At 41.7% G+C, this 26544-nt stretch overlaps 1 pseudogene; it reads right to left on the reverse strand.

Moving 5' to 3' along the window:
• Positions 1-5641: 5641 nt before the first annotated feature.
• Positions 5642-26190, reverse strand: LOC115102023 (dystroglycan 1-like; annotated as a pseudogene).
• Between the last annotated feature and the right edge of the window lie 354 nt (positions 26191-26544).

Raw genomic sequence — 26544 nt, forward strand, 5'->3', positions numbered from 1 at the left:
TTTCGAAGACAGTGGAGTATGGGGAGTACAGTTGGTCAATTGTCAAATGTAATCTCTTCTTCATCTTCTCTTTCCTCTTTTTCTCCAACTCTGTCTTTTTGTTTTCCCTTGACCTGAATGTTATCAGTTCTCTAGATGAATGGGCTTATAAATCTGTGCCATAAAAATGAATCATAAGCAGAAATCCGCAGGGGGATATTCAGTACTGTGCGATGTTCAGAACTCAACAGCAGACGTCTAATGACCATAACTGACAAGATTCTCCATTATGTGGAAGAGAGAGGTGTATGTGCCTGTATGCATCACTCAATGCATCACACTTTTATATGCAATATCCTAAACATTATGAAGTATTGCATATCAAAGACATTGAAGAACATACTGTATGAAATAATTGGTTAGCAAAAAACAAACAAATCCAATGCACCCAAATGATGCTAAAAATCCTGTATTGCTCATGCTATGTATTGGCCAGTGAGAGGCTTTGAAGCCACAGGTCAACCATATTAGCACTCCCCATAAGGAGCAGTCCTCCATAGTAATGAATGGAAATCTACAGTATTTCATGTTTCATGGACAAAATTAAATGTATTTAACCATTTTTGTTGTTGTAGGATTTCAAAAAAGTATACTTAAATCTTGTATTTTTAAGTTTAGATCACACAATATAATTGAACTGTATGCATTAAGGTGTCTGTAATGGAATAAATGTGTCATAAACAAATGTAGATATGATATGGCTTCCCCCAAAAACTGTACAATGGTGGAGGAGTACCAAGATGGAGACACGGTGGCTTTAACACAGCACCCCCTGTCAGACATCTAATAAAGATATACTGTGTATATATATACTGTACTATACCCCAATCCAGCCATCTTTTTTTACCCAGTAAGTAAGAATCCCTGCATCAGAAAGGCAGACTACCTGACATGATGACTCCTTGCTGTCCCCAGTCCACCTGGCCATGCTGCTGCTCCAGTTTCAACTGTTCTGCCTTATTATTATTCGACCATGCTGGTCATTTATGAACATTTGAACATCTTGGCTATGTTCTGTTATAATCTCCACCCGGCACAGCCAGAAGAGGACTGGCCACCCCACATAGCCTGGTTCCTCTCTAGGTTTCTTCCTAGGTTTTGGCCTTTCTAGGGAGTTTTTCCTAGCCACCGTGCTTCTACACCTGCATTGCTTGCTGTTTGGGGTTTTAGGCTGGGTTTCTGTACAGCACTTTGAGATATCAGCTGATGTACGAAGGGCTATATAAATCAATTTGATTTGATTTGATTTGAGAATGAAAAATGTATATACACTGGGTCACAGAGGAGTCAGTGCACCACATCACCAAGTAAAGTGCTAATTTTAGTGGGAATGCACTGATACAGCCATCTCTGACATCAGAAGGGCAAAGGTCAACAACAATCCATGGAGCTAGCCCAAATTATATAGAATCTGTCCCAAATGACACCCCATTCAAAAGTACTGAACTTAACTGAGACAAAGACACATAGCACCACGCAGATACTGCGTTACCAGCAATGTTATTAGGAGATCAGCTATAATAGCTTCAACAACCACTGGGTTGCTTGCATATGAAGCTGGGTCATTAGTGTCTTTTTAGAATAATTTGACAGTTTGTGTCAATTGGAGAGAGAGAGAGAGAGAGCGTTATTACAGTGGAATAATTGCAGCCTCTCTCAGGGAGAGGTTGCCCTGGAAGCATCATGTGGCTAATGAGCATTTGTTATGATTCCAGAGAAACAGCCGAACACTTGAAAGGAGAGATTTAATTTGACAGCCAATTTCACCCTGAAAAAACAAATATCTTATTTAGTGTGTTGTAATATACCTGATAGTACTAACAAACAACCTATTTAAAGCTATTCTCATATAGTAGATATATCTCTGGGATGTGTGTTTTGTTGTTGAAACTCCTTGCTCAAGGGCATGTACACTCATAAAATGTATGTATGTTCTGTGTGTAATGTAGTGTTATAATGGCTTCTGTCCCAAAGCTATGTAGCTAGCCGAGAAAATACAATTTTGTCTAAAAAGTGTATTTTTGTTCAACTCGTGTAATGTAACCCAACACGCAAACCACATGAGTGGACCTTCAGGGTTAGGGCTGATTGCATATCCCCATTCACTTCAATCTGAATAAACGCATGTCTTCCGTGACAATAATGTGACATAGAGTGGTAGAAAATTGTGTTTTTTGTGCACAGAGCAGTGAAAGGGACCAAAACAGGACAAGCCCAAACTGCCAAGAGGCAGTGCATCAGAGGCATTGACAACTGAAAGGTCAGCTCTGCCTAGGCTCTTATAAAACTCATCAATATTTCATCACATACATTAACCTTCATTCCCAGTACATTATTAATGAGTGCATAGAGTTTTGATGAAGTGGGGGGAGGCGGGATATGAAAAAGCCTAATCTCCAAGTTTTTACATCATTGCCCAACAAAACCCTGCTGTACTTAAGCTACAGCACAATGCAGTGCTGCAGTCAGTCTGACAAACCCTGCGCACTCATGAGTTACAAGAATGGATTATTCTCCATAAGTAATTCCATAAAGCAGTTTCATAAAAGTATCATGTGAATTTACTTTGAATGGCATTCTCTTCAAATCAGTTGACAATTAAGAGAAAGAGACTTTAACTGATTCAACTGTGAGGTGAAACATTCAGAAGGTGGCAGATACTGCAGAAGTGTAATTAATAGACCTCACATGACCCCCTATTCACCATGACAGTCAGTCATACATAATAAATATCTGTTCAGTACAACGAATTTCTATCTGAATTCTGTGTAACGTTGGACCCTCCTGATCTGTATTGCATACTCATGACACACGGCAGTGGATCTATGTTGGTTCTAAGGAGGAGTGGAGGATCAACATGAAAATAAACCCTGGACTTTTGAATAACCGAAGCAAAGTATGATAGTATGATTCACTTTACAGGTGTAGGATCATAATTTCACCTGTATTTTGGCAGCAAAATAATCCTGCAGCAATAGGATTTGAACTTTTAGTCCATAATGTTGCTTGACCGGTGGTTAGGCTATTAGCTGGCCAAAATTAGGCTACATGAAAAGTGGAATACTTTTAATATAACAGTGTGTTAGTGCAGGTTTTCAGTTAATTTATGTCAATCACAAAGCTCATCTGCATTTCCTGCAGCACAGGACAATTCTCAGCAAGAAAAGAGTGATCAAATGAAGATCCTACATTTGTAAGTAATAAACACTACAGTGCCACTATAACACATTTTCACATAAGACTCAATATGCTCTAACAACTGGGGCTTTCTGAGGAAGAGGGAAAGAGGAATTTCTCTCAGGCCCTGTATTGTGTCTGAAGAGGACAAATGACAAAATGTGGACATTTTCCACTGAAAAACATCTGTTTGTCAATGAGGTATGGGTCTGAAATGCAACACCAACAGCTAATAGAATTGCTTCTGACCTTTCCAGAGTAAGCCATGATAACAAAAGCTCTCTAACGTTAGAATCGTAAGGCAATGATTAGTCATTGTTATAAATAGATAACCCGGCAAAGAGGTAGGAGCCAAGAGCACTGGAAGAGAAGGCTCCCACCTGAAAACATAGTAGGAACACTGCTGTTAGAACAAATATATATTTCTGGCTCTTCTCCTTACATTGGATTTAAATTGATTTATATTACATATATTACATACATTTATATTATAGTAATATACAGTAATTTCTTCTACAAATGTGTGGAGCTTGTATGTGGAAACCCATTCGTAGTAGCCAGCTAGGAACTGGGTTAGCCCATATTGTTTTTATAGTAAGCCTACAGTAGTCAGACATACAGTATAATTAGGAATGTGATTGTCAAAATGGAGACAATCATGGGTAAAAGCTATCGGTCCACTGTGATTGTAAAATAGAGGTGTGAGAATCGGCCGTCCAGATTTTCTAGGGTCAAACAATCAGGAATTCCAGATTGGTCAGAAATATCAGTAAATCAAATCCCCTCTCTCAGTAATCCTTAAGGAAAGTTGTGTACTTACTCCTTACTCGGGCCTGCCTGTGCCTGGTAACAGCACGTGTAGCAGCACTGAACAGTGGTTATAAGCAACATAAGTGGTTGCTTAGGGCCCCCAGACCCAATGATTATTATATATAATTTTTGGGGAACTCAAGTCGGTGTCTCAACTTACTGCTGAGAGTTAGAATAGTAGAATACACAAGGTGTAAGTTAAGAATGTGGTTGTGGATCATCAGTTTATCTCTTGTTTTGTCAGTCACTCAATTAGCCATGTCAGCTAACAATTCTTACATTGTGAAATGAGTCTAGCCAGTTATCTGAACTTGTAGTAATCATGGCCGAATATCAACCGGGCACATGCTCAGGAGCACTGACCCCCATTGATTTTGTTAGTCACTCTGACTCAGATATCATTAACATGGCATAAGTTATGGCAAAATGTGTAGAACTGCAGTAATTAGCTTTGAAACTGCAAAAAAAATCTCTGCCCATGGCAAAATTAGTAGAATTGCATGACATTTGCCATAAAATGTCACAATCTCTCCAATTCATGACAAAATGTGTAGAACTGTAGAAAACTGCTTTAAAACTAGTTTCTCTAAGCCCCAATGATTAAATGTGTAGAATTAGCAAAACAAAAACATTAGCAAAAAATCTCCACCCTTAAGAGGGTGGTCAAACATTTTCTAGGCCTGCTTGGCGTGGAGACCCACCAACCAAATCTCGCTTAGAGCCCCCAAAAGGCTAGAGCCGGCCCTAATCTATCACTCATTGGACTTGCACTTAAACAGTGGCGTTTGTCAAATACAAAGACCTTTCCAATCCATCGTCATGAATAATGCAGAGTATAGGTCCGCAGGGTCACTCCATTTGTGGTTTCTCACAAGAGGACAACATTTAGTGCTAAAGGTACAAAAGACCTGCAGGTTTAATTAAACCGCCAAAGTAGGGCAAGCTTAATATGGGCTTTTCAAGTGCTACAGCTCCTCTGGTTTACAGTAGCTCCACATTGACACAATTTGTTCAATGTGTGTGATGATTAAATTATTCAGATTTTTCATTATACATATTTGTAACCTGTTCATGTGAACATAAGAGGTTGTGCAGTATTAGGCCCTTGACAACTATCCTGGGTACCAGTCTTAAGATATCATTCCACTCCTGTCAATTGCCAAAGACAGGAGTGGCAAGGAATGAAACATTAGCTAAAAAGACTGGTACCCAGTTTAATCAAAAACGAGGAGATGGTACATGTATCTACACATGTTTAGGATTATGAAAAGTAATATGAGACATGATTTAAAATACTGATAGCTAGTTTGTGGAGCGAGAAATGTGTTGATGATTGATTCAACCGCAAGAGATTCATCAGATATTGAGCCCAATCATGATTGTGACTGACATTCTGAAACAATGTCAAATGTCTTTACACATACTGTAATATATATGAATCTAGACATTAACCAATCTCATGAAAGTGTTAATATATGAACTGTGAGAAAATGTTTACAAAGCGTGAAATAGAAGAAAATGGTAACGCGATGAAATCTTATCCAATAGTGATACAATACATTTTTCAGAGGAAAAAGTGACCAAAGGGAAAATACAGGGTCTTTGAGGCTTTACAAATAGTAGTACATCTTTATTAATATATTTTCATAAAACAATTTGAGACCGTATCAAAAATTCAGTAAAAACATTAGATTTTTTTTCACAACCATTTTTCCTTATGGTGATATCAGATATGAAACGTACATTATTCACTTGTCTTCCTCCCACATCGTATTCTTTACAGGATGCAATATTTTCAGTGATGGGAAAGTCAACTTTTTTTGCCCCCTTCAAACTATGATTTAAATTTATGACATCGTGATCATAAATCTAGACAAAAAATTGAGAATAAAATGTCCCTCCCACTAGCATAACTCTACTGATAAAACACATTAACGTTATGAGATCTTCAGTTTCACAGGCACACCATTATGTACATACACTTGTCTCACAACTGATGACTGAGAGACTAACGATGCAGTGCAGCAGCATAGAGGCAGAGAGCACGGATATTGCAGAACTGTACGTTCCCCCTCACTTTTCTTATTTCATTTACTTAATAAAAGTTACGGTTATTTTCTCTGATAAAATCTCTTCTGCAACAGACCTGGTCCAAGGGAGTCCTGAACCTCAAAACTTACATCAACACAAACAATTGATCAATCTAGTAGCCTAATTATTTACTTCCATCAGTTCACTCTGCTGCCTAGTTACAGCATCTCATTGACCCAGCATTATGATGAAAACAGGAATACTTTGCTTTATCACTACCTTGGCAACCCTGGAATAGTACAGTGCCTTCAGAAAGTATTCATACCATTATTGCACATTTTGTGTTACAATTTAAAAAGATTCGCTCTTCCCCTTCACCCATCTACACACAATACCCCATAATGACAAAAGTGAAATCATGTTTTTTTTAGAGATGTTTGCTCATTTCTTACATACCCCTGAGTCAATACATATTAGAATCAACTTTGTCAGCAATTACAGCTGTGAGTCTTTCTGGATAAGTCTAAGAGCCTTTTGCAGTTTCACTGTACTGCACATTCTTACTTCTGAACGTATTTAGGGTTACCATAACAAAGAGGTTGAATACTTAAAGACATTTCAGCTTTTCATTAATTAATTTGTAAAACAAATGTGAAAAAGCATCATTCTACTTTGACATTATAGGCTAGTGTGGATAAGCCAGCGAAACTAAATTTATTCGATTTTAAATTCCAGCTGTAAAGAGTCAAGGGGTGTGAATACTTTCTAAAGGCACTGAATAGTGATCTCTCTGTTTCAGGGGCAAGTTAATACACCAATGTATATTGATGTGGTTATTACTCCTGTTTTGTAATCCCCTTACATTAAGTGTGGTCACTCACTATCAGTCTATGATTTACATGTTGACCAAGTACAGTACCAGTATAGCAGAGGATATTTCAGTCGCATTATGCATAAAAAAAAACAAAAATGCCCTTTTTAGGCTACCAGTTAGAATGTTCAGTTCTGCCAGACACAAAGGGCTAGTTTTATTAGGCGTCTGCACCAGGGAAAGTTTTACACCTGTTATTTTTAAAATGTAAAAGAAAGAAAAGGCTAACATTAAGAGGAGAATATAAAATGTAAGGTTATGATGTAAATAAACGATGGTTTCATGTTTTTAGTTTGACTTTGTCTTAGACAACCTTCTAAAAATAACAGGAGCAAAATCTTAGAGCTAACCCAAAGACCGATAAGTGATATACTGTAATTGGTATAAAGATGAACTTTGTGATTGATAGCCTACAAGTCTGTTGTCATGGTGACATTTGCCCCAAGGCCTCTGCAGCCTACAGTCTCTCGCTTTTGCATTATTTTCTATACAATAGAAACAGTACATCTTCAAAGATAAAAATTATTATTCTTGGCAAGAACAGATAAAAATAAAGAGTACGCAAGAGTCGAAAGCATAACTATGAAGGACAACAAAAGAAAAGAGAGCTGGCGTTTACAAACGGTCTCTGTCCAGTTTTCCTGTGCCAGTGTTAGACTTATACAGTACGTTATCCATAGTGGTCACTTATACAGACGTGGTCGTCTACTCCGGCTATGTCAAAGCCATCCCACTGTACAGTGTGTGTAAAATCCCTACGGAAATTGTTTTCAAACAAAGGTCACCACAGCTCCCCCTCCATCCCAAAGCCAATGCTTTGTAAGCGTTAGGGAGGCACGTAGGGAGGTGGTGACCTGTATGATGTCATGTTCTTGGGGCGGGACCCTTTCCCCTCGATGGGGACGGTGAAGGGTGGCGGGGGCTGATAGGGGGTGCGTTGGGGTCATCATCATGGTAGATGGAGTACTCCTCCATCAGGAGATCCTGGTTGAGCAGGGTGCTGTGAGGGCCAGCCATGTTGGGATACTCCGGAGGGGGCAGGGGTGGCTTCTCCTCATGCAGGATGAGGGGGATACTGGAGGACGGGGGACACTTGGAGTCGTCCAGCTCATCTGCAAAAATGATGGGCACGCCTTTCTTGATGAAGGTAGCCTGCTCCTCAATGCTCATCTTGCCCTTGCGCTTCTTGCGGTAGCAGACCATGGCGATGACGCCGGCAATCAGCAGTAGCGCCGCCACCACCACAGCTGGGATAACTGTGTGCAGGTAAACATCGTCACTGGTGCTACGACCAGTGCCAGGGGAAGGAGTGGCTGGAGGGGGAACAGGGATGGTCACCTCTCCTGGGGGCACGAACGTGTAGGTCTGACATTTGTTGGTGCCGCGGACAGAGATGTTGATGGGTTTGAAGTCTGGCTCCATGGCATTGGAGAAGGCCAGAGTGGGCCTGCCCTGGGGGTCGGAGATCTTTCTGCTGAGGATGGTGATCTGGTCCTTGGGACAGGGGCTCTGCTGGAGGCTGTTGTTGGTCCACTCCACCACAATGGAGCCCTTGGTGATACTCCGCAGGGTCACTGTGCTGGTGTTCCGGTCACCCAGTGCATACGCCAGCTTCTTAGTCAGGAGGATCTTTTTGTGGACGTTGTTGGCCAATGTCTTGGGTTCACCATGGAAACGGGCGGCAAAAACAACAGAGGGCTTATCGGTGGCCGGCCAACGGTTGACATGGACCTCAAAGGCATCTATGGTGCTCATGCCTGCCTTGTCGGTGGCCAGCATAAAGTACTCGTGTTTGCCTACGTGTTCTTTCTCTGGGAGACCATACAGGAGCTGGATGGTGCTGTTAAACTGGATCCAAGAGGTCTCGCTCACCACTTCGTTGTGGTTCTTCCTCAAAGTCAGACGCAGCTTGTCCGTGGTGCCGTCCTCTTTGTCGAAGAAGGTATCTGGAGGAATCTTCACCTCAAAGTAGGTCCCGACCCAGGCATTCACCTCGTCGATGGGGTTGCGTAGCTGGGGCTTCTCGTTGTTGTAGTCAGGAACAGGAGACAGAGGGGTGGTGCGTCTGGGTGGCTTAGCCGTGGTGGTCTTAGGTTCTCTGGGCACAGGAGTGGAGGTTTTTGCCTTCTTGGTTTTCTTGGTGGTGGAGGTCTTTGGCCTTCTAGTGGTGCTTGGTGGGGTGGGAAGAGCAGTAGCCTCTGGAATAGCAGGCCGGGTCATAGTAGGCTGGATGGGGATGGTACTGGTGGTGCCCAGGACCCTAGTAGGCTGAGGAGCACCTATGGTAGGAGTGTGGGCTATCTGATCTCTCAGCCTGTTAGTGGGCTTCACCGGCAGGGGCAAGGGTCCACGGACAGGGGGAGCAGAGCTGTCAGTGGCTGGGGAGATAGAAGGGGATGTGGGGGTGGGAACAATGCGAGTAGGGGCTCAGGGTAAGTGGTTGGGGGGAGCAGGGAGGGTACAGGGGTGGGGGTGTTTCCCAGCTGCCTCCTGACCCGTTTCACCAAGTGGGGTTTCTTGTTGACGATGTGCCAGCCCACCACTGGGTAGCCTAGCTTGGACGACATGGACCCATCCTTGGCAGGCGATTGGACGCTGTTGATGTTCGGAATGTTAGATTGGTCCAGGGCGCAGCCTAGCTTCCATGACAACAGGGCCCCATTCTCCACCACCTTCTTGGCATTTCCAGGCCCAGCCATGAAGGCGGACATGTCGAACAGGCGGTTGTTAATGACAGGGACCACCCTCATGTGCTCCAGGGGGACACCGGAAAACTTCTTCATGCTGGCCAGCAGGCCTACCCTCTGATGAGCGTTCATCTTGGTGAGGTCAGCATCCAGGATGATGGTGAGAACAGTGACGGGCTCCTCGCTGCCACAGGTGAATGGCTGAAGGTTGTTGCCCTCAGCCTGGAGAGCCAACAGGGCCGGCTCACCGTCGGCCCACTCCTCTGGGTGCACCTCAATAGAGAAGACTTCCAAGCCATGGCCACTGTTTATCATCTCAGAGCCAGAGAGGGAGATACGGTGGACACCTCTGTCCTGCTCCAGGGCCAGGCCTCGTAGGATGCAGCTCCCTGTGGCCCAGTACAGCCAGGAGGGTAAGCGTTCCTTTCCCAACTCAGTTAACTACAATAGGAGAGAAGAAGAAAGGGGAACGTTATGGCTCATAGATCAAAAAACTCTGAAAGGACAGGGTGTTTCACACAAGAGGCCGATCCTGACAAAAACCTATCCAACTGTACAGTAATCTTAAGGGTATATCAGACAGACCTGATGTGGAAAACTCAAGTCTAACATTTTTCATTGACTCATTTCATCCATCTGTACTGAAGTCTACTGACCCTTGTTGAAGTGAGCAGGAAGCTCTGCTCCCAGTGAGCCCCTATTCACAAAACGACAGCCGCCTGAGTCATCTCCCCTTCATTTTGAGACATTACAATTTGTCAGGATATTATTCCCAATAATACAAGGAGCCAAAAATAATATCTTCTAATTCAAACTCCAAGGAACAAATTGCACAACAGTCAAATAAAAATCAGCATTGATACAGTGAGAGAGAATGTACTGAGGCATGAATATTATGCATATCCATTCCATACATAGCATTGCAAATATGTAAATATTTGGCTAGTTAAGAAGCGTAAGGCTTAAACAAATTGTTGCCACAGAATTATCTAGCCTAGAGTATGTTTAACATCCATTAGAAATCATTGCAGAAGGGTTCAAAATGTCCATACGAGCTAGGGGAGTAAAAACAGAATAGGAAATAGAAGAGAATGAAAGGGTTGGGGTTATGTAAAGTTAAGCCTATTGGGAAGGACTACAATGCTGCCCAAAATGGCTTTGTTTCCTCCATTCTCCATCCACACAGATTGAAGGCAATTTTCTGTTCAGCTGTAATAACTGTTCCCAAAATCCAAAGAGAATGAGAGATGTCTGTTATGTGCAAGGTAACCTCACATTGCTATTTCAACATGGACAGGAAGACTGAAAAAGGCACTATTGTGATCAAGCGCTGGGCACAAAGGATTACAGAAATGAGGTAGAGGAGCATACAGAGTGACATGTTGAATGTTATAAACAGAGTGTACAAAACTTTAAGAACGCCTTCCTAATTTGGAGTAGCACCCCCTTTTGAACAGCCTTAATTCATTGGGGCATGGACTCTACAAGGTGTCGAAAGCGTTCCACAGGGATGCTGGCCCATGTTGACTCCAATGCTTCCCACAGTTGTATCAAGTTGGCTGGATGTCTTTTGGGTGGTGGACCATTCTTGATACACACGGGAAACTGAGCATGAAAAACCTAGCAGGGTTAGTCTTGAACCACTCAAACTGATGCACCTGGCAAAGGCACTTCAATATTTTGTCTTGCCCATTCACCCTCTGAATGGCTCACATTCATGTCTTAAAGCTTAAAAATCCTTCTTTAATCTGTCTCCTCCTAGTCATCTACAATGATTGAAGCGGATTGAACAAGTGATATCAATAAGGGTTCATAGCCTTCACCTGGATTAATCTGGTCTGTCTAGTTCATGGAAAGAGCAGGTGTTCCTAATGTTTTGTTCACTCAGTATAACTTGGATTGCAAAATTACAGGAACTTTCAATAAATTCACTCTTTTTTTTCTCCAGAAATCCTGGTTGGAGGATTCTAGATTTCCTCATTCTGTGAATCCTCCAACAAGGATTTCTGGAAAACCAGGGAATTTATTGAAAGTTTCAGGAATTTTGCAACCCTACATATAAACTGGCATATTACATCATATGAAGGAAGTCTGAGCAGCTTAACATCAAAGTTAAATTGCATACATGTATTCAATGGCACGATCGCATTCAGGACATCATACATTACCTTTTCATTGAAATACAACGGTACACAAAAAGGTCCGTTCTAGAGAGCTCTGTTCAATCAAAACCGATAACCAGGTTTCCTAATGTCGGTAAAATACAAACTTCACTCCTTCAGCACAGACAATTATGAACCTAAAAAGTAACTTTATTGCCAACTATGTAAAAACAGCCTACATAAAGCCAATAAATAAAAACATTGCAGCCTGCAGGTAGAAAATATTCAGTTACAAATAAATATCCAATAAATCACATAGGGCCAGTCTGCAACGAACTTGAAGCACGAACGGTGGCCCGTTCTTGTAGGTTCATGCTCTACAACATCCGCAGAGTACGACCCTGCCTCACACAGGAAGCAGCGCAGGTCCTAATCCAGGCACTTGTCATCTCCCGTCTGGATTACTGCAACTCGCTGTTGGCTGGGCTCCCTGCCTGTGCCATTAAACCCCTACAACTCATCCAGAACGCCGCAGCCCGTCTGGTGTTCAACCTTCCCAAGTTCTCTCACGTCACCCCGCTCCTCCGCTCTCTCCACTGGCTTCCAGTTGAAGCTCGCATCCGCTACAAGACCATGGTGCTTGCCTACGGAGCTGTGAGGGGAACGGCACCTCAGTACCTCCAGGCTCTGATCAGGCCCTACACACAAACAAGGGCACTGCGTTCATCCACCTCTGGCCTGCTCGCCTCCCTACCACTGAGGAAGTACAGTTCCCGCGCAGCCCAGTCAAAACTGTTCGCTGCTCTGGCCCCCCAATGGTGGAACAAACTCCCTCACGACGCCAGGACAGCGGAGTCAATCACCACCTTCCGGAGACACCTGAAACCCCACCTCTTTCAGGAATACCTAGGATAGGATAAAGTAATCCTTCTCACCCCCCTTAAAAGATTTAGATGCACTATTGTAAAGTGGCTGTTCCACTGGATGTCTTAAGGTGAACGCACCAATTTGTAAGTCGCTCTGGATAAGAGCGTCTGCTAAATGACTTAAATGTAAATGTAAATGTAAGCACTGTATCAACTATTAACTTGGGTCCAGCCCGACGCTTGCCCTAGCAAACTTGCAACATTGCATAATATATTCTTGGCCCTCAGTTTCTCCGCCAGTGAGGTCAGGAAAGAAAACTGTAGGTTATTTGCGCAAGGGATAAGAACAAGTGCTTGACTTGGGCAAGAACTCACTGGAGCAGAGTATCGGCACATCAAATGTTCTACTGCTTGAGCTCCTGTTCCTCTTATAGAATACTAGCTCAAAAGTATTGTGGAGCTTCTGCACCTAAATATAAACAGTACCGGCACCCAAAATGAGTACCGACCAAACAATCGACCAGTCGACTAATTGGGGTCAGCCCTAATTATTACTATCAGTGTTCATATGGTTTGATTATCACCATTAGATCCACCACCAGTATGTGGGGAGGGTCACTATATTCAATCAGCAGTAACGTCCTAGTCATGACAATGCTTACCTTAACATTGCAACTGCCATTCTTCGCCCTGGGCGGGATCCTCAACTGGAACCCCTGGCCCACCACCGCTGAAGAGTCAGGGATTCCTGCAGGGGCCACCTCTGTGACTGCAGCCAGGGATTCTGGGATACCTGTGAGAGGTCCCTCTGTGGCTACAGAGGCTGCAGTCTGCAGGTCAGAGAGGACAGAGGAGTGCATGGAGGCTTCCAGGTCCACCGACAACATCTCCCCCAGGCCCTCCACCAGTGGTCTCCCAGGCACACTGCCCTGGACCAAGGCCACCAGTAGCCCCAGCACCAGGGGGATAGTCCTGCCTGGGGGAGGTCTGGTTCTTCCCACACTTCCACAGTCCCAACCTCTCTGTTTACAGTGCATAGTGGTAGGCCTATGTGTTCCCCGCCTCCTCCTTAGGACGACTTCAGGACCACATGCACTGGAAGTCAGAGTGATGGGACGATAGTGGTGGGTTGGTTCCTCTGGATGTTTGCCTTTGTTGATAATTAATAAGGTTTTATTTTGTGTTTCCTTTGTCGTCTTCCTCTGTTATCCATGAAGAGTCTGTGGCAGGTAGTTAGTCAGCCATGTTAGTCAGCCACTGCAAAGAAAGAACCACTGTAAGAACCTGATATCATTTTTTAAATTAATAAACTCATCAAGTGTTACTTGCCTCCACAAAAGACCTCTCAAGCTTGTGCGGGCAAGTCCATTTTTCAATACTGTATAATAACAAAGAAATTCTCGGCACACATTGTGTTGGGTTTTACAAAATATTGAGCGCAAAAGAGTTTTAACTAACAATATTTCAATGCAATAGTCCATGAAGTGGGTGAACATAACAATGACAAAACAAAACTACTGGGGCAAAACTGAGTGCTAAAAACATTTTGCATTCCCAGGATAAAGACGTTTTTTTTGGTTGCCTTTATCAGAGCAGTTATGAACTAGCAATCTAGTGGGAGGCCTGACTAAATGAACAAGCAGTATCTAAAAACAGGCTTTGATACAGAAGACCAAGCATGAAGTAGTATTCCGATACAGACAGTGCCATAATTATTTGCTAAGAGGGTATGTTGATCTCCCACTGATCTCTTCGCATGTCATGGAGTTTTCAGAATAGCAGTTCTCATGAGATGGCAGACAGAGTCAAAGGTCGTTTGTCTTGGTTGTAAGTTTTAATTAGGTGCCCTGGGGGTGGGAATTAGAGCCTCCACTGTGCTGACCCAGCCAACCCCAATTCTGTAACGCTGAGAGACGGGCAGTCCAGGGTCGGCCAATCGCCTGGAATCCTAATGCCAAGCAAACAGTCCTGATGAGCTGACGTCACAGCCTATAACAGACCATTTTTCGCAAGAGAATTTGAATGGAAATGAGCATTTATATTGCCTAAAGAGGAAAATTCCTATTTACAACTGGCAGCTGTTATTGCATGGTTGTACTGTTCCTATAAGTCTCATTTTCTCCATTCAGTTGTGTTCAGCGTGAACTTATTCAGAGGTAGGATTGTAATGGGTTGGAAACTTTCCGGTAAATTTCCAGAATTTTTCCATGGGAAGTTAGGAAACATTCCCAGGTTTAAATTAATTTTAAGAAGTTTGCTTATAAACTAGAGGTTGACCGATTATGATTTTTCAACACCGATACCGATTATTGGAGGACCAAAAATAGCCGATATTTTATTTTTAAATAAATCGGCCGATGTATGCATGCATGTATGCATGTATAATAATGACAATTACAACAATACTGAATTAACACTTATTTTAACTTAATATAATACATCAATAAAATCAATTTAGTCTCAAATAAATAATGAAACATGTTCAACTTCGTTTAAATAATGCAAAAACTAAGTGTTGGAGAAGTAAAAGTGCAATATTTGCCATTAAAAAAAGCTAACGTTTAAGTTCCTTGCTCGGAACATGAGAACATTTGAAAGCTGGTGGTTCCTTTTAACATGAGTCTTCAATATTCCCAGGTAAGAAGTTTTAGGTTGTAGTTATTATAGGACTATTTCTCTCTATACCATTTGTATTTCATATACCTTTTGGATGTTCTTATAGGCACTATAGTATTGCCAGCCTAATCTCGGGAGTTGATAGGCTTGAAGTCATAAACAGCGCAATGTTTGAAGCACAGCGAAGAGCTGCTGGCAAATGCAGGAAAGTGCTGTTAGAATGAATGCTTACGAGCCTGCTGCTGCCTATCACCGCTCAGTCAGACTGCTCTATCAAGTCAGACTTAATTATAATATAATTAACACACAGAAATACGAGCCTTAGTTCATTAACGTGGTCAATTCCAGAAACTATAATTTCAAAAACAAAACGTTTATTCTTTCAGTGAAATACAGAACCGTTACGTATTTTATCTAACGGGTGGCATCCCTAAGTCTAAATATTGCTGTTACATTGCACAACCTTCAATTTTATGTAATATTTATGTACATTTCTGGCAAATTAATTACGGTCTTTGTAAGGAAGAAATGGTCTTCACACAGTTTGCAACGAGCCATGCAGCCCAAACTGCTGCATATACCCTGACTCTGCTTGCACAGAACGCAAGAGAAGTGACAATTTCCCTAGTTAAAAGAAATTCATGTTAGCAGGCAATATTAAGTAAATATGCAGGTTTAACAATATATACTTGTGTATTGATTTTAAAGAAAGGCATTGATGTTTATGGTTAGGTACACATTGGTGCAACGACAGTGCTTTTTTCACAAATGCACTTGTTAAATCACCCAGTCGCTCTGGATAAGAGCGTCTGCTAAATGACTTAAATGTAAATGTAAATAGTGAAGTAGGCTGTGATTCGATAATAAATTAACAGGCACCGCATCGATTATATGCAACGCAGACTACTGAGTAGATAAACTAGTAATATCAACCATGTGTAGTTAACTAGTGATTATGTTAAAGATTGTTTTTTTATAATGATAAGTTTAATGCTAACTAGCAACTTACCGTGGCTCCTTGCTGCACTCGCGTAACAGGTAGTCAGCCTGCCATGCAGTCTCCTCGTGGAGTGCAAAGTAATCAGCCATAATCAGTGTACAAAAATGCTGATTACCGATTGTTATGAAAATTTGAAATCGGCCCTAATTAATAAGCCATTCCGATTAAAATCGGCCGAACTCTATTATAAACAGTGAACCTTTGTGGGATACACAAGGCAATTCTAGGTATTGTAGCATATTTTGGCTAAACTATCCCCAATTCAATGGAATTGATGCATGCACAGTGCATGCATCACAGTGCATTCTTCCATCACATGTACAGCTTATTCTCAAGATCTTGCACACTAATGAGATGCTATTGAGCACACACTACTACACTGTCTGAGCAAAGAACTACATGCTTGCATGCACAGTGCATTCTTCCATCACATGTACAGCCAATTCTCAAGATCTTGCACACTAATGAGATGCTATTGAGCACACACTATTACACTGTCTGAGCAAAGGACTACATGCTTTCTGATAAGTTTTGATTACAATACTGGGTGGGGTGAATATATTTTATATGACATACATGATTTGTTGTTAAGTAGTAAATAGAAGCCTCCAGAAAAGTGTGTTTAAATCACTTCTAACTCAATTTCTGCTAGTTTTTGCTATTCATGTGGGTTTTTAGCTTGCTTAAAGAGTGTTAATTCACCTGTTTCCATACATGTTAAAACATTTACCTTACAAAGGAGTTGTTTAATCTAACTGCTTAACCTCTTCCTCCTACCCTCTACTTTTTCGAACATTCTGTTAAAAATCGCGCAACATTTCAGCGCCCTGCTACTCATGCCAGGAATATAGTACGTTCATATGATTAGTATGTGTGGATAGAAAACACTCAGACGTTTCTAAAACTGGTTAAATCGCGACTGTGGCTATAACATAACGTGCGTTACATCGGAAAGCGCAGGAAAACCTGATCACAGAAAATGGAAATAAATATCCTTGCGCCACTTCCAGCAATTGTTAACAGTGAACCGAATTACATAAGACTCCCACCGCTTCCACATGTTGTCTAGAGTCTTGTCATTTGATTCAGCTTTGATTCTTGGTTGAACCGAATCAAGGGAACCACTTACCTCCAGTCTCCGCCCAGATAATTTGGAAGAGCTCTCTCCTGAAATTTTTTCCAAGACGACAGCTAATGATTTTTACATCGCCTCCTGATGAATTTTATCGCTTATTAACGTGTACTAATACCTAAAGTTGCATTACAAAAGTATTTCGAAGTGTTTTGTGAAAGTTTATCGTCGACTTTTTGAATTTAAAAAAATTACGTTACGTTATGAAACGCTGTTTTCTTCCGTTGATCACACAGTCTACATATAACGATATCTAGGCTATATATGGACCGATTTAATCGAAAAAAAGACCCAATAGTGATTATGGGACATCTAGGAGTGCCAACAAAGAAGATGGTCAAAGGTAATGAATGTTTCCTATTTTATTGTGCGGTTTGTGTAGCGCCGAATATGCTAATTATTTTGTTTACGTCCCTGCGGGTCTTTTGTGGTGTTACATGCTATCAGATAATAGCTTCTCATGCTTTCGCCGAAAAGCATTTTAAAAATCTGACTTGTTGCCTGGATTCACAACGAGTGTAGCTTTAATTCAATACCCTGCATGTGTATTTTAATGAACGTTTGAGTTTTAACTAATACTATTAGCATTTAGCGTAGTGCATTTGCATTTCCAGAGCTCTGGATGAGACGCAAGCGTCTCAAGTAGAAGCAAGAGGTTAACTATGTCTTTATCATTGTATGTTCTTTAAAAAAATCTTCACAGGAAAATGCTACAGGCACTATCTGATGTGTGGCGACATTTCACTGCTGCTAATAAAGGTGTACATTTGCAAATACTGTGCCAAATCATTTGTGAAGAATGCAACAAAGCTGCAGAACCTGGCCAAGTGCATAAAGTTCCCACAGCACTCACAACCTCTGACAAAAGTCCCTCTACTTCTATTTGAGGTGAAAATGATGAACCAGACACCTTATCGATAGCAACAGCTATAGAGGAACATAGTCAGAAAAATGCTGATGAAGGTCTTGCTCGAGCTGTGTATGCAACTGGTTCACCTCTGATGCTCACAGGCAATGTGTATTGGAAGAGATTTCTGAATGTTCTTCGCCCAGCATACACCCCTCCAAACAGACATGCTTTCTTTACTAAGTTGCTGGATGCAGAGTTTAACAGAGTTCAAGTGAAGGTCAAGCAAAGCAGAGAAAGCAGACTATTGCAATCATCTCTGATGGGTGGTCGAATGCTCGTGGGCAAGGAATAATTAACTACATCATCTCCACCCCTCAGCCAGTTAACCCACTGTTCCTAGGCAGTCATTGAAAATAAGAATTTGTTCATAACTGACTTGCCTAGTAAAATAAAAGGTAAAAAAATAAATTTTAAATCCTACAGGAGCACAGACAAGGGACAACAGAAACACCAGTCTACATTGGAGATGAGCTGAAATCATTCAATGACCTTGGACCACAGAAGGTATTTGCACTGGTGACAGACAATGCTGCAAACATGAAGACTGCTTGGTCTAAAGTGGAGGAGTCCTACCCTCACATCACACCCATTGGCTGTGCTGTTCATGCATTGAATCTGCTCCTCAAGGACATGGCACTGAAAACAATGGATAGACTCTACAAGAGAGCCAAGGAAATGGTAAGGTATGTGAAGGGTCACCAAGTTATAGTAGCAGTCTACCTCACCAAGCAAAGTGATAAGAATAAGAGCAACACATTGAAGCTGCCCAGCAACACCCGATGGGTTGTTTGACAGTCTCCTGGAGGGGAAGGAGTCTCTCCAAGAAATGGCCATATCACAGTATGCCGATATGGACAGCCCAATCAAGAGGATCCTTCTGGATGATGTATTTTGGGGTAAACAGCCCAAAACTCCTGAAACCTATAGCAGTAGCCATTGCACGGATCGAGGGAGACAATGCCATCCTGTCTGATGCTCAGACTATGCTTGCAGATGTAAGAGAAGAAATCCGTACTGCCCTGACCACTTCACTGTTGACACGGGAAACTGCAGTTCTGAAATACAAGAAAAAGCGTGAAGACTTCTGCCTGAAGCCCATACACACCGCAGCGTACATGTTGGAACCCAAGTATGCTGGCAAGAGCGTCCTGTCTGGTGCAGAGATCAATAAGGCCTATGGTGTCATCACTACCGTGTCGCGCCAACTTGGCCTGGATGAGGGCAAGATTCTTGGCAGTCTGGCGATGTACACTTCCAAGCAAGGGCTTTGGGATGGAGATGCAATACGGCACTCGTGCCAACATCTCAGCCACCTGGTGGAAGGGACTTTGTGGATCTGAGGCTCTTTCCTCCATCATCCTCCTCCAAATCCCACCAACATCAGCTGCCTCAAAGTGCAACTGGTCCTTGTTTGGGAACACACACACACACACACCAAAGCACGCAACAGGCTGACCAATACAAGAGTTGAAAAATTGGTGGCCATCCGGACAAATTTGAGCCTGATGAGCCATCCTCAACCAGGTTGGAAAGTGACAGTTAATTTGAGGCCTCAGCGTCTGATGTTGAAGAGGTGGACATTGAGGAGGTCCAGGGAGAAGACATGGAATCCTGAGAGGAAGACAACCAAATCTTTAGTTTCTAGACTATCATTTTACAGATGTTGAAAACGTTTTTGGGAGACGCGATGGCTCATTGAGGATCATTCAATATTCCTTTTCTTTTGTTGTTCAGTGAAATCATCCCATGTGAAGAGTCAGTCATTGAATTAAAGTTCAATTGGTAACTAAATTGTGTTTTTTATTTCTATTGGAAGGATTTAATCATTTGCAATGTCTACTTATGGTTATTGTTTCTGTCACCAAAACATCTACATTTAAAATGGTATTAATATTAATTCCCATATATTCCCACGGAAAGTTTCCACCTCTGAATATTCTCCAAAATGTGCAACCCTATACAGAGGGATCTTTAAAAGCCTGCCCTTACAGTACCTTTCGGAAAAGCCAATTAAAAGGAGATGAGAAAGTTCAGCACCACAGACAAGCACAGCTTTGATTCCCCTTTGGTCGGTCTGACACTACAATAGTCATTCTGCCTTCATCAAACCCCAAAGGCAACTGATAAGGCTTAACATACAAATGGATCTAAGCATTTTCTCTCCCCTTTTAAAAACACATGCCAACATCATTCAGCCTCTGTAAAGAAACTAAAAGAGAGAAGGGAGGGTCAGGATCCCTGGTCTGTTCACTCTGCTCCGCCGGCCTGGCTAAAGCTGCTCAGAAACCAAACCCTGTCATCACATTGCTTTCGAGATCAGAAGTGATCGACTGCAGAACCTCAACTTAGATGCAATGTCAGCAAATCGTCTAAAGTTAGGGCTAAGTGTTTTCCAAAGGAGCCTTCACTCATAGCGACTCAGTCGATCATTTGAGTGGGGAATTTAAAGTTTAAAGTTTAGGCCTATTCATTCAATATTTCAGATATTTTTTTACCCTCTTTTTCCTCCCAATTTCAATCTGGTCTCATCCCTGCAAAACTATGTATTTTGCTTGAATTTTTGCATCACAACAATGAAGTGTAAGGGGACATTTTTAAAATGGACTGGATCTTTAATTTTACCCCCCTTTTCATGATATCCAATTGCGATCTTGTCTCTGCAACTCCAACGGGCTCGGGAGAGGTGAAGGTCAAGTCATGCATCCTCCGAAACATGACACGCCAAACCGCGCTTCTTAACCTCTTCAGTCGACCCTCTACTTTTTTGAACATTCTGTTAAAAATCGCGCAACATTTCAGCGCCCTGCTACTCATGCCAGGAATATAGTATATGCATTTGCTTAGTCTGTGTGGATAGAAAACACTCAGACGTTTAAAAAAACTGGTTAAATCACTGCTGTGGCTTTACCAGAACGGCATTTACATCGAAAAGCACTGATCACTGAAAATGGGGAAAATATATCCATGCGCTACTTGAACCCATTGATAAACGTGAACCACAATTAATTGACTGAGGTTGCAGTACCTACAGCTTCCACAGGGTGTCTAGAGTCTTGTCATTTCCCTTCGAGTTTTTTCTTGGTCAAACACATACAGGACACCGTATCTAATCCGGTCTAGGACCGGATATTTTCGTTGAGTTTCTAGCCGGACATTTTTCCAGACGGACAGCTAATGATCTTTACATCGCCTCCTGATGAATTTTATCGCTTATTAACGTTTACTAATACCTAAAGTTGCATTACAAACATATTTCGAAGTGTTTTGTGAAAGTTTATCGCCGACTTTTTGAATTTTAAAAAATGACGTTACGTTTTGAAACGATGTTTTTTTCGTTTATCACACAGTCTACATATAACGATATCTAGGCTTTATATGGACCGATTTAATCGAAATAAAGACCCAAATAGTGTTTATGGGACATCTAGGAGTGCCAACAAAGAAGATGGTGAAAGGTAATGAATGTTTTCTATTTTATTGTGCGGTTTGTGTAACGCCGAAATGCTAATTATTTTGTTTACGTCCCCTGTGGGTCTTTTGGGGTGTTGCATGCTATCAGATAATAGCTTCTCATGCTTTCGCCGAAAAGCATTTTAAAAATCTGACTTGTTGCCTGGATTCACAACGAGTGTAGCTTTAATTCGATACCCTGCATGTGTATTTTAATGAACTTTTGAGTTTTAACTAATACTATTAGCATTTAGCGTAGCGCATTTGCATTTCCAGAGCTCTAGTTGGGACGCAAGCGTCCCGGGTAGAAGCAACAGGTTAACCTCTTGGTGTTAGGGGGGCAGTATTTTCATTTTTGGAAAAAAAACGTTCCCGTTTTAAAACAGGATATTTTGTCAGGAAAAGATGCTAGAACATGCATATAATTGACAGCTTTGGATAGAAAAGCTGTGAGTATAACAGAACTGATGTTGTAGGCGAAAGCCTGAGACAAATCCAATCCGGAAGTGCCCCAGGTTTTGAAAATCGCTGCGTTCCAATGACTCCCTATTCAGCTGTGAATGTTCCATCAACGAGCTTACGCTTTCTACGTATTCCCAAGGTGTCTACAGCATTGTGACGTAGTTTTACGCATTTCTGTTGAATAGCCGTAAGCGGACACATTGCGTAAGTGGTCACATGGTGGCTTCGAGAGAGATTCTCGCGTAAAATACAGAGGTAGCCATTACTCCAATCGGTCCTAGTGAAAAACGAATTGTCCGAACGGATATATTATCGAACGTTTGCCATGTTTCTGTCGATATTATGGAGCTAATTTTGAATATTTTTCGGCGTTGTGGTGACCGCAATTTCCGGGTGATTTCTCAGCCAAGTGTGAAGAACAAACAGATATTTCCCCTACAAAAATAATATTTTGGGAAAAAATTAACTTTGGCTGTCTACCTGGGAGTCTCGTGAGTGAAAACATCCGAAGTTCAACAAAGGTAAACAATTTAATTTGATTGCTTTTCTGATTTCCGTGACAAGGTTGCCTGCTGCTAGCAAGGCATAATGCTATGCTAGGCTATGATAAACTTACACAGATGCTTGTCTAGCGTTGGCTGTAAAGCATATTTTGAAAATCTGAGATAAGGTGATTAACAAAAGGCTAAGCTGTGTTCCAATATATTTCACTTGTGATTTTCATGAATAGGAATATTTTCTAGGAAGATTTATGTCCGTTGCATTATGCTAATTAGTGTCAGATGATGACAACGGTCCCGTTCACGGGATGGGGTGTCACAACAGGTTAACACCCGCCTGCTTAACCCGGAAGCCAGCCGCACCAATATGTCGGAGGAAACACTGTTCAACTGACAATCGAAGTCAGCCTACAGGCACCTGGGCCGCCACAAGGGGTGGCCAAGTAAAGCACACCCAGCCAAACCCTCCCCTAACAACGCTGGGCCAATTGTGCGCCTCCTTATGGGACTCCCGTTCACGGCCAGTTGCGACACAGCCTGGGAACGAACGCTGGTCTGTAGTGATGCCTCAAGCACTTGCAATGCAGGGCCTTAGACCGCTGCACCACTCAGGACGCTCTATATTTCAGACTTTTAAATGTCAGTTATGCGCCATTTACATACTTTCTAAATTTTAAAGAGATGGTCTACCTGTTTCTGTAGAGTGATCCATTGACAACAGAAAGCACTGCCGTTTTTGCTGTAGAAGGAGATTGTTATGACTAGATCACCAGCTGGGTAAGAGGGAATGTTCCATTAAGCCCCATCCACAGGGTTCCTTTGCTGGGCACTATCCTGCATATAATCTGCAATGTTGGATGCAGGCAGGCACACACCATCTCGAATGCATGGCTTTAAAATATATATAAATATATATTTACTGCTGCAAGGGCAGCTACACAATTGCTGATGTTGCCTAATTTGAAGCAATTGTACAATTGGCAAGTTCTTAAATCCCTCTTTGGCTGAGTAGTCAGTCATCTGCTTTTCAACGTGAGATAATTTAACCATTTGTTTGACCAGTAGATGTTTCTATGGTGTTTAGGTTCACTACCCAACCTTTCTGAAGCTGTAAACCATGACAGCTGTAGCTTAATACTCTGAACTAGTTAGTCATCCTCGTTTCACCTAAAACCAGAGTCTGCTCTGATGACTTATTCCATAACTCTGAGACATGCAGATTAGATCAGAGATCCCAATCAAACCACTACCAGAGACAATTCTATGGTCTGCACTCTCCCTCCTTGCATGAGGCTCGCTCCTCCCTTCCGCTAGGAGCCCCTGACTCAGAGCAGTCTGAATAGAAAACACTGTACAGTCAGTCACACTTTCTATAGCTGCCTCCTTAAGAGAGACACAGCCAAGCTGGCAAACTGGCAGGGGATGGCCTATATTAGAAGAGGCTGGTGAAGTCCACATAAAAAAAACAGGCCTACAATAATGGACTGCTAGGCTCGATCATCCAATTCACTTTCCCTCTGCTTATTATGTAACAGCACAAACAAGTAACACCTGCCATGTTTACATAAAAGTGTTTATAGCAATATTCTACACAGGCAAAAAAAGCTATTTGTGCGACAGTGTGCATCAAAGTGAGCAGGCTACTCACTGTGGCCTAGATTCTATTATGTTCCAATTTCCTGAACATGATTCAATCATGTGTTCAAACCAAGGATTCATTTCAAGGCCCATTTCCCAAACAAACAAGAAAAGTATTTGATGTGTTTCTGTTCGCGCCATACCTAGCTACAGTGCAATAGCAAGGAGGAATATGATGCAACGAAAACAAACAAAAACAGTGGATTTCTTAAGGAGTCTGAGACGTTAGTTTAAATGGTGAAGACTTGTCAGTAGATTGTGACATTTCCTTTGTAGCCTATATCCAACACTTGTGCCATCCCCGAGAACAAAGATCTTTGACATAAACTCTAGTTGGAAGCCTCAGTTAGCACAGTCTTGGAAATCTGTTAAACAGCAGGTGCTCTAAATTCAACAAAAAGCCCCAAACAAACTCTCTTTGTAAAATTGATACTTCTAAGAATGCAAAGCTAAGGTTGCAATTAGGGAACATTTTCATTTTGGGAAGGTCTGTCAGTAGCCTAAATCACAACCGAACAGCTACTCCTCACACAATATAACAGAATAATTGGTTCAACTAACTTCAAACTAATGTAAAATGAAGTATTTTTTATAAATTGAAAAACGCAGTGTGACAGAGCACATTATGTTAGGACTTCAAAGCCTTGTGAAAATTAAAGCAAATGTTGTTACCATGCTGACAATTTCCTACCATATTTACAGTCAGAATAATATAGCCGTGTTCATCCCCATGTAGAAAGGATGTCTGCGCCATCCAGTTCCAACCAAAGAGGAAAAGTTTACATGATATTATATCCGTAATTCCTCTTCACAATCATTTGCAGTGGAAATAACTTGAAACCATCCAAAATAATTAGGCCTCAAATGCACAGTGGCATTCAGAGCAAATTGAATTGACGTATCCAACGTCCACCAAAGCAGCCACTGGATAGTACATGATCTGAATATTAAACATTTCAACAAGACAAGCTTGCCTTGCAATCTCAGACGATTGGATGTTCCCTCTTTTACCCAGTCAGACCCCAACCACTGAACATAGCTGAAAGTAACTTAGCTAGCAAGTAGGCTATTCAAATGTTGACCTTCGTATAAGGATATGTAGGCTAGCTTACCTAAGTGTAAGAGGGAAATGTTTTTTTTAGCTAATGTTGCTGTGAAATCCAATCAAGCTGCAATTTAATGTGATTCAAATTATAAGACGGTAGTCAGTAGCCAATATGGCAAGGGAAGTTGAGAGAACTAATTTAGTTAGTCAGGTCTTAAAGCCAAATGATCAACAGTAACAAGATGAGTCTAGTACTACTAACTAGTTACTTAACGTTACACGCTAGCGTAGCTAACTCAAAGTAATAAAGGTTCCCTGTATTTAAAATATGAGCGCTAAAAATATATTAATATTCGCCATAGCTGCCGTGAAGACAGACAATATTCACAGCACTGGCAAACAATCATAACTAGCTACTAAATTATGTGAGCTAGAATGTTAGCAGAATAAATAATTGAACCTGGAATTATCGAAAAAGTCCGGATACAAAAAGATAAAAGGCATTCTGTCATTCCATTACAAGGAGGGCCCTGCCTGCCCCGTTTCGGGTGGTATGCTAACTAGCTAGCTACAGCAAGCTAAGTAGCTAGTGAGATAACGTTAAGAGAAGCAGGCCATTGCTAGCTAGCTTTATTAGACTTCAACATACTACAGACACTTACAAACATCAATCGCAATGCAATCCTTCCAACAGTGATGATAAAAAAAATTTAACACGAACGGATTGTTTTGGTAACAAATATGCCAAGAACCGCAAGTCGACACGACCATCACAGCGCTCGAGCGAGATGCACCTGTTCTAACCGTACGCGGAAAGGACTCGCGGTTTTAGCTAGTCGTGTGTTCGATCTAGGCTAGAGTTGCACTAAAACCCTACCTTGCTCAATGTAACTAGCGAAGTTGGTTATTAAAAACAGACAATTGATTCAATAAAAAATACGAACGTTTGCCTCCTTTCTCCCGTTCCATCCATTATTTTAAGATGTCGACGACGAGAACCGAAGAATGACCACTGTTGTTAACCTTCCGCCGAGAAGATGCAGTAGAAACTAGTCTCGATTAATCGAATGTGCTAGCTAGTCTTTAGAATGGATGGTGACGAAATACACTAACAATTTAGGAAATAAATGACACTGATGAATAATAAAAACGGATTGCTTTTGTTTATTTAGAGAACTTGCTATTATATTGAGATTAATAATCATGAA

The sequence above is a fragment of the Oncorhynchus nerka genome, linkage group LG20 (genome assembly GCF_034236695.1).
Source record: "Oncorhynchus nerka isolate Pitt River linkage group LG20, Oner_Uvic_2.0, whole genome shotgun sequence".
Taxonomy (NCBI): Eukaryota; Metazoa; Chordata; class Actinopteri; order Salmoniformes; family Salmonidae; genus Oncorhynchus; species Oncorhynchus nerka.